Raw genomic sequence first — 14,192 nt, 5'->3', positions numbered from 1 at the left:
GCTGAATTTGACATCAGAGATGGGTGAAATCATTTCTGAGTAAAAGGACCTACTGGTGGGATCTGCAGGCTCTTCAAAAAATTTAGAGTGTTTGTTACTCAGGGCAGAGAAACGCATGTCACATGGCCGGGTGGTCCCTTTGCTGCTGCTGTAGATAAACACATTGCACTGGTGTGGGTGGAATTCGGCAGCGGTGGTGACTTCCGTCAGCTCTTCTAGGTTAGCAGGCTTGACATGCACGATGTTAAAGCTTCCATCAGTGATTTCTAAATGTCATAGGTTTATTCTCAGGTCATGTAAGGAAAGTTAAAACTCTAAGTTGGAAAGGCTTGGGTTAAGGCTTTCGGCTCTCTAAGGCGGGTAATCACTAGTTCACCTCTTCTTTCCCTGGATATCTGGCCAGTTCCCTGGGAAAAAACAGGGAGGACTTTGTTAAAAAGACCAGATGTTCTTAACATCAAGATAAGGAATGTGATGCATTCCGCCCCTCCCGGACCCCTGGCCAGGGCCCGGTTGGGACTGCAAGCGCATTCACCTTTTTCTGCGCCAAAAGTTCAGGTAGTTTTACTACCTTTGTCTAGAGAGCTATAAAAACAGCCCAACTCGCCCAGGCTGCTGCTGCTGCTGTCTTACGCCCAGGATTGAGACTTGTAGCCGAAGGGACTGCTGAAGAGACCCGTGCTGTGTTGTGAGTGATGAACCTAATTCCTCCAACATTCCGGTGTTGTTGCCAGAGAGCCTAAGGGTAATTTCCTGGATAGAGTCCCTCTTGCTGTTAGAGGACTCTCCTCTTTCTTTGTCCTCTCCATTCTTACTTTTGTTTTCTGTATGCGCATATCCTTCAATAAACTTTCCCTTTCGTACTTATTTAAGGCTGGTGGACGTTCTTTTAGCCAATGGAGCCAAATTAATTAGGAGGCCGTGCACGGCAAAGGGCAATAAATAAAATTTGTCCTTACAGGTCATCTGCAGAAAGATATGTTTCATGATCACTGTTTACTGAAATGGAATTTGTATGATATGAGCATTTGCAAAGTTCACCGTGGACTTGCTTCTACCATGAGGTCCATGGGCTTCAGTATAGAAACCCGCAGTGCTGTCGTTCTAAATGGGTCTTGAACTTGCCCGTCTTCATCTTTCAAGTTATAACCTTCTGCTCTTTTATCCCATTCACTTATTTTCCATAATTTAGTAGTTTTATCATTTGTAGAGTAGAAAATAAATAGTATTCTCGTGACAACCATCTAATTTTTTCTTCAATTTCAAGACTTCTCAAATAGTCAAACTCTGGTTCGTGACTTTGAAAGGCACGGTAAACATTATTATGTTCTCCCCTAGAAGGAGGACGGGTTTTATTCTCATGTTCTCATTGAAAAATAACGACTTTGCCACCCTTGTCTCCTGTTGCAAGAAGGTCTCCAGAGTAATTAAATTCAGTAGTTGAAATGATGTCAGCCTCCACCACGTCCCCATCGACGGTGCCCTTCACCTGCAAGAAGCACCACTGGAAGTCGTTGCTGCCCATGGGGCAGCTGCCATCTCTGGCTCCTGCCATGGCAGCAGCACAGGGCAGGGCCTGCCCAGCCAAGCACTCCTGACTGGAGGCGCCCCAGCCAGCGCTCAACTCCAGGCTGGTACTCCAGCTGGTACTCCGGGCTGGCCTTCAAATCACTATGTAGCGAGCCAGGTGGGGAGCTCGCTGCTTCCCCACCTCCACTGCCCCAGGCCTTCATCAGAGCAGACCAGTGAGGATGGCCCAGCAGCACAGGCGCCTCTGCAGCATCTGCCCCCACCACCACCACGTGCTCTCGGGCTTCCTGGTGGTGCCTGTACCTGGATCCGCACTGCAGAGGCACAGGTGGTCAAAAGGCCATTTTACTGAGCTCCAGAAGATAGAACGGAAGTGAACAACTGCAATAAAGGACATCAGACCTCCGCAGATGGTAAGTTGGAGGGATCACCACCTTCCATCAGAACCTGGACTATCTTCAGGGGAAGGGCAGCTAGCCAAAAAGTCAACAGTGAAATAATAGAACTGAACCAAGCTTTTGAACAAATGGACTTAATAGATGTCTACAGAGTGTTCCACCCCACAAAATCAGAATATATATTCTTTTCAGCTGCACATGGGCCATTCTCCAAAACAGACCACATACTAAGTCATAGAACATGTTTAAATAAATGTAAAGGAATTGAAGCTATGCCATGTATATTATCAGACCGTAGTGCAATTAAGCTGGAGATTAATAGCATAAGCAACCATAAGAACTATAGAAACACATGGAAATTGAACAACACTCTCCTGAACAATCAATGGGTTACAGGAAATTAAAGAAGAAATTAGTCAGTTTTTACAAATAAATGATAATGCCAATACAACATACAGGAATCTATGGGACACAATGAAAGCAGTTCTATGTGGAAAATTCATAGCAGTGAATGCCCTCATTAGGAAAACAGAACGAGCTCAAATAAACAACCTAATGATGAATCTTAGACTTCTAGAAAAAGAACAGCAAGACAAATCCGAAGCTCATAGGAGGGAGGAAATTATAACATCAGAGAGGAAATCAGTGCAAAGAGTTTGCCCTCTTGTCACAAATAACAGACTCACTGAGAGAGAAATTAGGGAAACAATTCCTTTCACAATAGCATCCCCAAAAATGAAGTATCTAGGAATCAATTTAATGAAGGAAGCAAAAGAGCTCTACAATGAAAACTGCAGCACTCTGAAAAAAAGAGATCGAAGAGACTATAAGAAAATGGAAAGATATCCCCTGCTCCTGGGTAGGAAGAATCAACATAGTGAAGATGGTCATACTACCAAAACTGACCAACAATATACTGTGAAATTCCACAGTATATTTCACAGAACTAGAGAAAATAATCCAAAAATTCATTTGGAACTAGAAGAGACCTAGAGTAGCAAAAGCAATTCTAGGCAACAGAGACATGGCAGGGGGTATCAAAATCCCCAACTTGAAACTATACTACAAAGCCACTGTGATAACAACAGCATGGAATAGATTGGAAGATTCATGAACAACTCCAGATATACTCAGCTACCTCATCTTTTATAAAGGAGCCAGCCATCCTCAGTGGAGGAAAGATAGCCTCTTTAATAAACTGTGTTGGAAAAACTGGATTTCAGCCTGTCAAAGATTAAAACTAGACCTTTATCTTTTACCATGCATTACACCAATTGGATTAAAGATCTAAGTATTAAAACAGAAGCACTAAATTTGCCGGAAGATGTTAGGCAGAACACTAAAGATATTGGCATAGGAAAGACTTTATGAACAAATCCTCAGTAGCATGGGAACTAGCCCAAAGAATCAACAACTGGGATCTCATCTTATTAAAAAGAAACTTCTGCACTACAAAAGAAACCACCAAGAGAGCTAAGAGACAACCTACAATTTGGGAAAAAATGTTCAACAGCTGCTCCTCAGACAAAGGACTATTATCTAGAATATATAAAGAACTCAAAAAAAATCGGGCCCCTAAATATAAAGACCCAACCCAATTCAAAAATGGGCATCTGAAATGAACAGACATTTCTCAGACAAACAAGTAAAAACAGCTCTGGGCATGGTGGTGCACACCTGTAATCCCAGCACTCGGGAGGCTGAGGCAGGAGGATCACTGTGAGTTTGAGCCCAGCCTGGGATACATAGTGAGTTCCAGGTCAGTCTCAACTACATAGTGAGACCCTGTCTCAAAAAACCAAAAAACAAAACAAAAGCAGCAAATAAATATGTGAAAAAATGTTCAACATCACTGGTCATATATTGGTCATTCGAGAGATGCAGATAAAAACAACACTGAGATTCACCTCACCCCAGAAAGAATGTCTGCTATTAAGAAATCACACAATAACAAATGGTGGCGGGGTTGTGGGGAGAAAGGAACCCTTCTCTATTGTTGGTGGGAGTGCAGACTGGTACAACCACTTTGGAAATCAGTATGGAGATACCTCAAAGAACTAGCATTAGCTCTCTCTCTGCTGGGTATTTCCCAAAAGAATTAAAAGAATCATACCACAGTGATATATGCACACCCCTGTTTATAGTGGCACAGTTTGTAATAGCTAAATCTTGGAAACAGCCCAGTTGCCCATCATTTGGAGACTGGATAAAGAAGATGTGGTTTTTCTATTAAATGGAATACTACTCAGCCATAAAGCATGAGAAACTAGAGTCATTCATAGCAAAATGGATGCATATTGAGGCCATACTCTTAAGTGAAATAAGTAATACACACATGTAAATACTGAGTAGTTTCTCTGGTGTAAAAAACTAAAAGTGTAAATAAGGTTCAAATTGTATAACTGATAATGTGAAATAGAAGGCAAAGGGCTAAAGGTATAGGGGAAGTGGGAAGGGTAGGGGAAAGGAAATAAGGGACAAGAAAAAATATGAGAAAAGGAAAAAAATGGAAACAAAGTCTTTATAAATAGGGAAGGGAGGAGGGGGTGAAGGGAGGGCAGGGGTATGGGGAAAAAATGAGAACCAAGACCTGTCATATAAAGGTACAAGATCCCAGTGATGAATGTAACTGTACTGTATACTTAAAAAGCACCAATAAACCCAATAATGACAAAAAAGTCCTATTATTCCACCACTCACTGATGACCATTGTTAACCTTCCTTCCATTTTTTTCTATGAATGTATAAATGCTTTTAAACATAGTGGAGAGCATGCTGAATGTGCTGTTTTTTAACCTGCTTCTTTGCAGCTGGCTGTGTGCCGTGACCATTTCCCTGTGTCATTATGAGTCTTCTGCATCATCAGTTTTTACACTATCCTATAGATGCTGTGGCCTAACGACTGGGTATTAGAATTATTTCCAACTTGCCATTGCTGTAAATAATAACAGCAATCCTATGAACAAAAAAAATCCTAATCCCCTTTTTGTGTTAATTCCTTAGCAAAATCACAGTGCTCTTTACAGGGTAAGAGTTTTTTGAGGACTGTGCTGTACCTTGCCAAAGGGTCCTTCATGGAGGATATGAAGGATGTTAGATGATGACCCCGTACCTGTTTTTGTCATCTCCATCACACTTTTGTTGTTGGAAATTGTCTGACCTGACTGGTGGTGTGACGGGGACTTCGGAGCTGGGCCTCCAGATGCCCAGTGGGTAACTGTGATGCATCTGCCTTTGTTTTATACTTATCTCCTTCATTACCTAAAAACCCTGCATCAGGTTGAGGTAGGAGATTCGGACTGAGGCAAAGCAGTCTGCAGATGCCCAGGGGTAACTAAAGCAGGATGAACTTTGGCATCTCTGCCTTCATCTTATTGGCGTGAAGAGTCCACTTACAACTGGGAAAAAAATGTGTCAGAATCATGAAACCCAGGAAATTTTCACAGAAGACTGAATCATAATGACTGCAGTTCTTGAGCACTGTCCATGGAACCAATCAGTGATATGGAAAGAATTGATACGTGACACACAGAGAGGCAGCAGAATGGAAGTAAAATAAAAAAGTTTACTCCTACTCCATTGATAGGGATAGATCACACCTAATGGCCTTGCCCTGATCAACTCTCCTATTGGGTTACAGCTCCTTCTTTTATAGGGCTTTACAGCCTTGATCTTATTCAGTTGGTTACATTGCATTTTCACAGTTTACATTGCTGATACCTGGTGGTGAGGCAGCTGAATTCCAATGCCATTCTTTGTTAGAAGTTACCTTTAGGGTTTATTCTAGCCAAGGGGAAGGGATGGGTTTGCTCAAAACTAACAATAGTTCTTTTCATTTACAAAACTAGATGCCTCTGGTGCTGAGCCGGTTAATTCTGAACAGAGCAAAGGGCAAAGTTATTTTACATTTCCTAGGTTTTCACTATTAAAAATTTTCCCTATCAATACAAGGTTTGTTAGCTCTAAATTTACTTGGCCTTTCTCATCCCACTTCAAGACTGAGGACACCAAAGTAAGAGTAACTAAAGCAATTTTTAGGATTTGCAGGGACATTCTATAGCTGTTTTTCCAACTACGTGGTTTTAGTCTCTCTGGAGCAATGTCCAGAAGTCTTCATTGTCCTAAACCTGCAGTCACTGGATTCCAGGACAAGAGGAGCTTGGCAGCTCCTGGTTGGGATTATTCGCCCAAGTAGGAGCAATGACCACTTCAAGCAACCAGGGTTCTCCCAGAAGGTTCTGAGATAATGGCCCAAAACACCAAGGATTGACCAGGATTATGTCTCAGTTTTGCAAACCCCTAGCCCTCACTTTGGTTCCCCTTTGCTATAAAACTCCCAAAGCTTTTGTCAGCATCTTGAAGATAGTTCCTAAGCCGTTTCTCTGCCACGTCAATTAAAGCTCTTTTCCTGCCCTCCACTGCTGCTCCTCCTGGATTGGTGCTTTGGGACAGATGGCCCAGCCTATGTAAGACTTAAAAGTCTCACTTCCACTCCATGGAGCACAAACAGCCCAAAAGGCCTTTGCAATGTTGGGCCTGAAAGCCCACTGAGGCTCCGTGAGCGCTATCGAGGAACGAGAAACCTAGGAAGGAACACACCAGGCTAGATGGTAAAAGACCTTTATTAGTCTAGCCAGACGGCACTCTCAGAACCAAGTGGCTGGCTCAGAGAGGCGCCTAGCTCAGGGGCTGAGGTCCTCTTATAGGGAGTAAAAGAGGGGGTTAACATTTTTGGGCTCACAGACAGGGGACAAAGGTCTGCTGACTTGAGCTGGTGGTCAGCAGTCACATGCTCAACAGTCACATATTGATGAGTGACAGGTACCACCCATAGGATGTCTCAAAGGTCACCAAGACACTCCGGATGAGCAAACAGTTTGTCAATTAACTTGGGGCTCTATGTTTGGAGTCTCTAATTTACAGGTAGATTCAGATCCAGACTTCAAACAATACAAGAGTGATACACATTCTTAGGCCAGGGCTGGAACAAAGGTCGGGGCTATGGCCACAATGGGAGGGGTTGAGGACACTGTCTCCTAGGCCCTTTGCCCTTTAGCAAGGGCTTGTAATTTAGGTCCCACACCTATATTCTTGGGATCCCTGGAGTCAGGACTCTTACCTGAAACTCCAGTAACAGTGGTGCTGAGGGTCTGGGTGAGTAACTGGGAGAGAGGGGCGCTTCCAGGTGAGGGAGAGAGGCTCAGGGGCTCGGTATCCTGTGATGTGGGTAGAGGAGGAGAACTTGGCATTGTTTCTGGAGGAAGGAGACAGGACATTCAAGCAACTGCTTCACATTTCACTTATGTGGGCAGTTAGGCCAAGTAGCTTGAATTTCTTCACTCTGTAACTGCCTGTCCATCTTTAGCTAACGTGTCTTTTTCTTATTACTTTGGGTCACATAGGAAATACTTTGTTCCCCGTGGCATGAACTAATTTTTAACAAATTATCTTTTAGGTTTTTTTCTTTTTAATTTTTTTTTTTTTTTTTTTTTTTTTTTTTTTTGGTACCGGGGATTGAACTCAGGACCTTGCACTTGAGAGGCAGGCATGGTGCCACTGAGCTAAATCCCCAGCCCTCTTTTACATTTTTTAAATGGTGTTTTTTTAAATTTGTAAACATTTCAAATTTGCATGTTGTCAAATCTATCAGTCATTTCCTTTATAGTTTTCTGCCGTCTTTGTTGTGCCTTAAAAGACCTTCTCCTCCCCAGACCGCATGCAGTTCATCTGCATTCTCTTGGAATCTGTTTCATTTTCAAGGTCTTGAAAGTCATTGCAATTCATATCCAGTCTGACCTCCTGTGAGTGGGGGACACATGCCTGGGGTCTCCTCTGGAGGTGTCTCTGGCTCGGCCGGTGCTGACTTCCAGCCTGGTGGACTCAGGACAACTCCAAGGGCTTCATTTTGTCTTTCCTTGGGAAATCTCAAGAGCCCTTCAGTTATTGAGTTGACCTTTTAAGAGGAAAAGAGTGCCATAGTTGTGTCTAGTGGCTCATTTTACAGTGTGGAGTCAGGCTGGATCTGCAGATGCCCGGGGGTAACTAAAGCAGGATGAACTTTGGCGTCTCTGCCTTCATCTTATTGTCATGAACAGTCCACTTATGAAAAATAGGCTTTTGAGAGGGAAGTTTATTCCAGTGAACAGGGACTAAAATTGGGAGATTCTAGCAGCTAGCTGTGCAAAGCCGAGATTATCACATCCGTGTATGGATGGGCAGACAATGGGAAACTGAAATAGTGGCAGCTGGGTGGGAGAGATTTCATCAGTAAGTGGATGGGCTGACAACAGAGAAGAGAGATTAGCAACTAACTGGGAGAGGAATTAGGCTTACATAGGTGTTGAAGGGGCTAAGGAATCTGGGGTGAGATACTTATGACTTGGATGTTCAGGGACGGCCTGCTGTGGTGTGTACAGAGTTACTGGACTTCCCGGTGCCATGGGGGTCGTATACTTCATTCTGAATCCGTTTGCCCTATTTACTGAGAAGCCACTGTTTGCTAAAAGCAGTCTGTTTGATTTGTCCCATTTGTTTGTGAAGGACTCAAATCAGTCCTGACACTCACATTTGTCTCCTTTGTTACCATAAAAAATGTTGGGACAGATCTCTGCTCAGCTCTTCTGGTAGGTGTGATAATTACTTCAGAAGCATCTGTCTCAAAACTAGCAGTACAGCCAGGTGTGGTGGGGCACGCCCTACCTAATCTTGGCACTCTAGAGAGCAAGGTGGGAGGATGGCTGAGAGTTGGAGGCCACTCAGGGTTATATAGTGAGTTCAAGGCCAGCCTGAACGGCACAGTGAAACCCTGTCTCATATACATCCGTACATACTAGCATTACAAGGTTTATGAGCCATAAATTTGCATAGCCCATCTTATACCTCTTCCAGATGGAGGACACCAAGATAAGAGTAAGGCATTTTAAGAATCTGTAGTGACATTCCATTGCTAGCTTTTACAGCTCTCTGATTTCAGTTTCCCTGGAGGAGTGCCTAGATCTCTCCAGTCATTGTCCTAAACCCAAGTCATACTGGATTCCAGGACCAGCATAGTCTTGCAGACCACCCAATATACACACCAAGCAGGAGCAATTACTACAGGGGCCTGGAACACCCCCTCCCCCCAGGCCTTAAAGGACTTGTCTGGAGCAGCCTCTGCAGAACCAGAGATAACTCAGCCACACCACAGCTTGACCACAGGACCCCTTAGCTATGAAAACCTCAGCCCTTGTCTTTGTTCCCCTCTTCTTTGAAATTCCAAAGTTTCTCTCTCCCAAACCCTCAAAGACAGGTCTCGAATCTCTGTGTCTGTCTTCCACAGCATGGCCATGCTGATTAAGGCCCTTCCTTCCTGCCCTTCCTCACTGCTCAACTCCTTGGTTGGGTTTTGGGGATGGGAGGCTGAGCCTGGTCTGTTGGGATTCCAGGAACCAAAGCTCTCATCCTGAATCTGGTAGCATCACCTTTATGACTTCATTTCACCCCTTACATGCTCTTTCAAAAAATAGTCATATTGAAGGTTAGGGCTTCAATATATAAATTGAGGGAGGACCAGGACAGTTCAAAATATGAAGTATTTAGAAATAATGCCTGGCATAGACTAAGCTTCATATAAATGTTAGATATTGTTGACATAGTGATATAGGGTGTATGATACAGGGATGATATATGGACCTCCAAGTAATGTAAGGGAAATATAACTCCTAACCTGCTAGATGTGTGTGTTAGATTTCCCTTGCCTTAAGATGGCTGCCATATGGAATAGCAGCCTCCATGTTAAAGTGTGGCTTCTTCCAACAAAGCACAGCCTTCTTCCCATCATGCCTCTTCTCCCGCCAAAAGAGTAACCTGATACTTGCTACCTATCACAGGCCAGGTTGCTTTTATGGGCCCAGTCCTGCAGACACAGGTTTCAACTTTCCTGGACCACTGTGGCCTTGGGGGGAAGGGAAACCAGAGATAAGGGCATGAGGTCATTTTAAGAGCCAAGACGTACCAGGAGAATGCAGCCTGTGAGGCGGCGTCCTAGCATACTTTAACATGATCAATTCCCTAGCACACATAGTGAGGAAGAGATGGATGGGGGGAGGTTCTGGTGACTGATGTCTATCTAGACTTCATTGGACCAGGTGATACCAATTATAGTAATCGTCAATTTATTAGCCCTTGGGGAAGCATGCAGGCCTGGTCAGGCTGTCTTTACCTTCAGGCCTGGCCCTCGACAGATGCCCTCCAGCCACAGTTGCTATATTCTCCTCCTCTGCACTGACTCTCGAGGGCCCAGCCCTGTCTGCCTGCCTGTAGTATGTCTACCTAATTTAGCTGCCTATAATCTTGTGAGGGTCCACTGGAATCCAGGGTGATCATAGGTTTAGGACAATGGAGACTTCTGGGCGTAGGTGTTCTCCATCTTGAAGGGCAGTGAGATAGGCTAGGTAAATTGTGAATTAATCAAACATGTTTAGCAAACTCTTTAGAGACTCCCTAAGTGACTAACATATCTATATGCAGAGCTGAGAAGAATTTAACCCAGTTTTGCAAAATGAAGGTCAAACTTTGCTCTGCTTTTAGTTGGCCATTTGTAGGGCCAAGTGAAGAGTTACAATTTTTCACAAAAAACAATTTTAAGTTCCCATCTGTCTTAGCACAAAATAAAAGTTGTGCTTTTAATGGGTAATAGGTTGCAGAGTTTATTTTTTGTCCCATCATGGTCTTTGAGTTTGTCCAGTATTTTAAAATACGTTGATTATTATCTTTGGAGGTAAGATACAGGTGATTTTAATCCATACTTTGCTTATTTTCAAAAATTTCTGCCCCGAACAATTTGATTAATTGGAGGTCACAACTCTGAGATAAAGGACATAGGTTGAACCCTGCAGCTCTCTGACCATTTTACTCTTGCTTCCGAGCCTTTCTTCTAGGTGGGGCAGTTGTCTTGAGTGGATTCTTGGCTGAATTACAGGTTTTTGCCTCGGCTCTGTGGATCTGTGGCTGTCAGAATGGAGAGGATCAGAGTCTGGCTGAGCCGTCATCTGAAGTTTCCACCCCGGTGTGTGCAGGACAGGAGAGCTGCGTGCCCAGCCGCATAGCCACAACTGCAGGAGGCTGGAAAGACAGTGTGGGGTTCTTGGTTGTAAATGATAAAATCTGTACTATTTTAGGCAGAAAGTAGCACATTGAAAAACGCTAGCTAAAAGGAAGGAAGTGACAAGAAACAAGTGAAAATAGAAGGGAAGAAATGGAAACGTAGCAAGGGGAGGGGGATTGAGGAGGGAATGGGATAAAATAGAATAAAATTTAGAAAAATAACAGGGAGGTCATGGGGATGAGTATATATTTGGAGCTGGTCTCTGAAGGCACGAACTACTTCACTTAAACTCAAAGACCAGTATCAACCATAGTTAACGCCATCGTTAAGTACTGCAAACATGTACTAATAAAAATTAAATTTAAAACACCAACATTGAGAAATAAAAAAAAAAAAGTGGTAGATAGCTCGTAGCACTTGGGGGAAGTTCAAGAAACAGCCTCAAGTTTCACCTTCTAGAAACAACTCTCAGAATCATCCACCACCATCGCTTCTGCTGCCACCCTTGTCCCAGCGAGATGGATGTCACGGCAGGACTTTCTCCCTCTCGCTGCTGGCTTTTGGATCAAAGACTCATGAAAGTATGGCTCACTGGCACAGTCTAAGTCATTCCTAGTTGCAAGTTAGCCTGAAAAATTAGTTTTCTGGGTGTTAGTGGGAAGAGATACTTATAATGTGAGAAACTCAATGTAAAAGTGTTGAAAATGTTGGGACATAGACTAGACCCACAGTGGACTCTGGGCTTTGTAGGCCTAGAGGGTGGTCACTCATCTGTAATGATTAAAAGGCAGTAGAGTCATGGCTAGTTAGTCCTAATACCAGAACCCTCCAGATTGGCACTCTCTTGTACCAATGACCACAGAAAGGGGCAGAGGCTTGCCGGTGGCTGCATGGCATGAAAGAACCAAAGCCAGGTATGTTTGCCCTACTTTGATGCCTGAAAAACTCTTACCCTAATATTTAAGGCCCAGATTGGATATTTTCTGTCTTAGGAGGGCTTCTTACTGTTAGACTAGGATCATCCATCTGTTACCAGGTTTACCATGCTAGATTGCTGTTATTGCTGCTTCTGATTGGTCTCCCCAGCCTCCTGGTTCCAGCGGGGTGCTGGACACAGCGTGAATGCATGAATGCATGGGACTCAAGAAGCCAAAACTGCTGTTTGCCTAAGGCAGGTGTTCTCCCTATCAAATGGGATCATGGTCTCTGCGTTCTCTGGACCAGAACTAAACACTGCCGCCTGCTGCTGTCTGTGTAAGGGATACTGCTGTGAGCGGAGACAGGGATAAACAAAGCTGGCCTCTACTGTGGCCAACCTTCGCAACTAAGAGAAAGTCCAAGGGCCCTGAGTCTGGCCTGGGCATGTCTGAGCCCCAGTGTCCTCCTGGGCTGCATGACTGCCACATCCATTAAGTCTGGAGGCCTCTGAGTCATAGCTGCCCATGTCCACGGATGGTCCATGGATGGAAACCAACAGGAAGAAAACCTTGGGAACAGGACAGAAACAGCAAGTCCCCCTACCCAGCACAGGGGACAGGCCAAGAGAAGAAAGAAAATTGGCCATGATCCAACAGGCAGGCCAGGACTTCCTGTCCGTACAGCTAAAGAAAAGCCAAGAGGTAATCAGCCACAACTACAGTGAAAGTTTTTTAATTACAATATTCACAAATAGCAGAGACAGCTATAGGAAGAGTAACTGGATGTGACATCCTGCAGGAGCCCAGGCTAAAAGTGTCCCATGACATCACTCTGGAGAGGAGGCTGCCAGGAGCTGCACAGGGACCTAGAGTGCCTCCTGCCACTAAGTGTTGCGAGGAGGACAGGGCCCGGGGCTTGCTGCCTGGCCCCGGGGCCGTGCTCTGTGAAGAAACTCACAGACCCTGGCCTGAGGAGAAAGTGTCTGCCCTCCTCCTTAGGCCAGTCTGACCTGGGGGATACATTCCTTCTGCCCAGCATTCTATCTCCCTCTGGGTTTCCTCCTGAGCATCAGCAGGTCTTCAGTTAGTCCACTGTACCTGGGAGGTGGGGATTGTGACAACCATGTCACTTGTAGGCAGGGATCCTGCCTCACGGCCCCTGTGGCACCCTCTTGGAGGAACCCTGCCAGCTTGACATTCCAGCCAAGTGCTTGCCAGAGTGTACCTGAGGTCAAACAAGAGCAGATCTCTCAGGATCCAGATCTTGACACAGGAAGTCAGATCCTCTTGTAAAGATCACAAGTGACACATCTGCAGAGGTGCACCTCTAAAATAAGGTCTGCAGACAGGCCAGGACAACGTGCCAGCTGCTCTCGCTACAGCCTGAGTTTCACGTACAGGCACGCATCCCAGCAGCTGAGCTTTGTGCTCAGGGACACAGGGCAGGTGGTCTCGCTGTCCAGTCGCTGCTTCTTGATCTCTGTCTATCCTCTGGTTTCTTACCTCCTCTTTCTGGGTTCTGGTCTTAGCTAGGGCCTGGCCTGGGACGGTCACACGTACAGTGGGCTGGGCTGTTCTGGGCGCTGTCCTCGGTGCTGGAGGCTCCGCGGACCTAACACGTTTGAGAATAAGCAAGAGCTTTGGAGGAAGTGATCCTGAACTTGCGTCTCCGTGGGCCCCTGGTAGAATGCCAGCCCATATTCTTGGAGGTAAAAAAGTACAACTGGGCTCGTCCTTTCGACCCCAGGCACTGACCTAGAGGGTGTCCGGCACCATCTGAGACTGTGGACATCTGCATGGCCATTCACTGTTGAACGGGGACTTGAGGCCTCGTGTGTCACAGGTGTTCGTGTGTGAAGACCACGATGGTCTGTGTCCTCATGGGCCAGCCGTGATGCCGCGAAGCTGCCTGCGACTTCAGGTGGCCTGCCTGTGACTGGTGACCAGATCTGGCAGCTATTGACTGTAGAGGCCCCCTGTGACCCGGGGTAGCTTCAGACCTGACCTTGTGCGTCCCCAGAAAATCTGGGCACTGTGGAATCTAGCTGCCTCTCTTCCAGAACCTCGATAGAAGCTCCCCTTCCTCACCGCCTTGCAGACCTGTCTGTCTGCAAGCTCAGATCCTGCCGCGAGGGAGTCCCTGTGGGCCAGTGGCCACCAGCCTATCAGAACGCACCCCTCACACACAGGTGATCTGGACCCTAGGACACTTGAGCGCGCGTCGCTCGTCGCCATGCGCCCCCCTCCGGCCAGTTTCCCCGG

At 45.4% G+C, this 14,192-nt stretch overlaps 1 pseudogene; it reads right to left on the bottom strand.

Moving 5' to 3' along the window:
* LOC104873258 overlaps positions 1-1,555 on the bottom strand; it is a 3,672-nt pseudogene extending 2,117 nt beyond the window's left edge.
* Positions 1,556-14,192: the final 12,637 nt, after the last annotated feature.

The sequence above is a fragment of the Fukomys damarensis genome, unplaced genomic scaffold (genome assembly GCF_012274545.1).
Source record: "Fukomys damarensis isolate Sample0158 unplaced genomic scaffold, DMR_v1.0_HiC HiC_scaffold_9, whole genome shotgun sequence".
Taxonomy (NCBI): Eukaryota; Metazoa; Chordata; class Mammalia; order Rodentia; family Bathyergidae; genus Fukomys; species Fukomys damarensis.
The sequence above is the reverse complement of the archived record's forward strand: the minus strand, read 5'-3'. Positions and strand labels throughout refer to the sequence as shown.